Raw genomic sequence first — 3,414 nt, 5'->3', positions numbered from 1 at the left:
TAGGTGGCTCATTTTCTTCCTCACTCTCTTGACCCGTTATATCCTCAACCACCCCATCAACCAAATCCGGTGAAGGATTGGTTTTGTACTGTTTCCCACTTCTCAAAACACTTACATGATGAATGTTGACATTATTACCTCTTGAAGTACCATGAGACGGATTTACCTTAGTGTCACTTGGTAATTGACCTTTGCCTTTCTTCAATTCGGACACCTCGGTTGCAAGTTGACCCATTTGGGTGGTCAAAGTTTGAATCGCTTTATCTCGGGCCTCGTCTTTTTGAATGCGAGCATCATTCATTTGGTTCCTCTTTTGCATCTCCGCTTGCATGCTCTTCAACATTTCCATCATTTCGTTACCACCCGAAGACCCCATTTGTTCTTGACCCGTTTGGTATTGCTTTTGATAACCTTGGTTATTTCCGCCTCGGTATCCACCTTGGTTATTGTAAGATTGGCGTGAACCAAAGTTACCTTGGCTACCTTGAAAATTCGGGTTTGCTTGATTTGAAGGGTTCCCATATCTAAAATTTGGGTGGTTCCTCAACCCGGGGTGGTAGGTATTAGAGTTCATGTTGTTGTAATTCCTACCACCTCCTCCTTGACCTTGACCTTGAACCGCATGGACTTCCTCGTATTGCCCGTCCAAGATCCCTTGGCAATTTTCAGCCGCATGACCTATTCCATTACACAAAGCACAAACATCATATATCTGGTTAGTGGTTTGAACATTACCATCGTCTATGGCGTGCACTTGTGGTCGGGTAGTGGTCGGTCAGGCTCTTCTCGAGGCTTGAGCTTTCCTTTTTAATGTAGTTGCCATGCTTTCTAAAAACTCCCAATCATCATTCTCATAATTTGTTCCGAAGGTCCCATCGGTAATAGACATCAAATCACGTGCATCTTCGGCACTCAACCCCTCGTGGAAGGCATTCATCAACTCCCACAACTCAATTCCATGATGAGGGCAATTCTTAATCATCATATTGAAACGCTCGAATGCCTCATGAAACATCTCACCATGTTGTTGTTGGAAGCTTCTCAAACCCTTCCTTGCATCGTTGGTCTTTTGGGCGGTGTAAAACTCATCCAAGAAGGTTTGTTGCATCTCCCCCCATGTATATATGGATGCCGAAGGTAATGTGTAAAACCACTTCTTCACCTTATCTTCCAAGGAAAATTGGAACAAAACCAATTTAATATCGTCAGCCGAAAACCCTTGACTCCCAAGAGTGTTGCAAATTGAGTCATAAGCCTCTAAATGAAAATACGGCTCCTCCGTTGCCAACCCCTTGTACTTCGGTAAACTTTGCAAAGAGTTGGTTCTTACTTCAAATGTTCGCCCTTGATCATTATGAGGAATGACTACCGGTGAAGGGTTTTGCGTGATTACCGGCCCAAAATGTGCTTCAATACCCAAGGTGTCTCCTTGGTACACCATATCTACCTCTTGGAATAATAGGACCATTTGGCCTTGGTACTTGCCCTTGTGGTGCGATTGGTTGTTGAAACTGTTGTTGTCGCATCGGTGGACGTTGAGGTGGTCTTTGAAATTGTTGTTGCACATGTTGTGGCCGGACTTGTTGCAATGGAATAGGTTGTGGCATTGGTGGCCCTTGAGGTCTTGGCCGAATGTGTTGTGGTATAAGTTGTTGTTGTGGCATTCCACCAACACTTGCCATCCCTTGGGATTGACTTTGAATATACCCAAACTCCCCTTGATCACCATAACCTCCATATCCGTACCCATCATCTTCATAACCCTCATAATCTTCAAATCCCTCATCATAACCATCTCCTTGAATTCCCAAGGTCTGCCCAAATGGGATGGTCGAATACTGAAAGCCCGATTATTGTTGTTGTGGTCTAAAAGATGAAGTAGTATGCACGATAGTTGAATTGGGTGCAATTGTGAAGGTGGATGATGATTGACCCGTAGTTGGGGGAAAGAAGTGGGATAATGGTGGGATTGTGGTGGATGGGTTGTAGGTGATGGCGGGTTCAGCTTGAGTGGTAATTGGTTGGGTGACATTGGATGGTGTAAATTCAGCGGTAGTATTAGGTAATGTGGTGTTTGGTGATGGTTGGGTGGAAGTAGGTATAAAGGATGAGGATGATTGACTGGTTGTAGGTGGAATTTGAGAATCAGCCATGATGTTTCTCGGTGTGATGGGTGAAGTGGGTGAACCAATGATCTTGTTTTCTCGTACTAAAACTCTGTTTTGTCTTAACGTTCTTTCAATTTCCGGATCAAACGACAGCGGTGATGACCTGTGAGAGCCTCTAGTATGCATACACCTGAAGTACCTGCACACTAAACCCAACCAACGTAAACCCGAAAATAACAAACAAAACTATTAAACTAACACACGTTGCGCACTACTCCCCGGCAACGGCGCCAAAATTTGACGTGATGTCGTGGTCACGCAAATTTAATCCCAATAACAACTATATAGATAGCGGCAAGTGGGTATCGAACACAGGGAGTTTGTGGAATGTGTGTTATTTGAAGATTTATCTAAGTTACCTAAAATTAAACTAATTGCAAAAGAAATAAGATTCGAGAGTTTATGTGAGTGAATTCGTTTTAGACTAAATTAAACTAAGTAAATTGCAAGAGAAAAGTTTGTTTGTAAGCAAATTAGAGACAAATGACCATCCTAGATTTCCGGTTTGTATCGACATTCATATTATCATTCCACTAGAAAGAACTACATAGACATAGCTCATGTGTGATTACTTGCAGTGATGAAAGGGAACTACGTACTCAGATTCCTAGAACGTGAGGTTGTTACCCGATGATCAATCAACCCTTACCCAATCCTAATTCTACCCATGATATCTCGATTGCCCACGGCACCAAGAACGTATGGTTTCAAACTAGAAAATCATAAGAATTAACAAGTTACTAACAAACAATCACACACCATAACAAACCAACCATCAAGATTAAGATTGCTATTCTAGAAATTAGGAAATCAAATACAACTTGTCTCAAACAAACCTTCAATCTAGGACAGTCATAAAGTGTTTAGCCAAGCATGGCTCGAATCAACATCCTAACAAAGATAATATTGTTCATACGGATCAAAGACACAAACCGAATGTTAGAGATTGTCCAAAAAACAAGCAAGAACCAGCCAATTCGCCCTTGGAATCCCCCAAAACCGACAATGATTGGAATATGTGAAAAGACACCATCAAAACCAACTTAATGTGGCAGTTACACTTTTTCACGCAACCACCACCGTAAATTACGGCTCCACCGTAATTTACGGTGGACTTGATATGTTTATGGTGACAGGAGACTGTGTTACGGTGGTGAAAAAATGGAATTCAGGTCCACCGTAAATTACGGTAGGACCGTAATTTACGGTGGTGAGCTGAATTGTCTTCTTTGTTTTGTCTCTTGTT

At 42.3% G+C, this 3,414-nt stretch overlaps 1 non-coding gene across 1 annotated transcript; it reads left to right on the top strand.

The window, feature by feature from the left end:
• The first annotated feature begins 953 nt into the window (after positions 1–953).
• On the top strand, positions 954–1,059 carry LOC118491839. Its single transcript, XR_004892284.1, has one exon. It is a non-coding gene; the product is annotated as a small nucleolar RNA R71 (small nucleolar RNA).
• Positions 1,060–3,414: the final 2,355 nt, after the last annotated feature.

This window comes from Helianthus annuus, chromosome 4 (genome assembly GCF_002127325.2).
Source record: "Helianthus annuus cultivar XRQ/B chromosome 4, HanXRQr2.0-SUNRISE, whole genome shotgun sequence".
NCBI classification, from domain to species: domain Eukaryota; kingdom Viridiplantae; phylum Streptophyta; class Magnoliopsida; order Asterales; family Asteraceae; genus Helianthus; species Helianthus annuus.
Note: the sequence above shows the minus strand (reverse complement) of the source record. Positions and strands in the feature narration are given on the sequence as shown.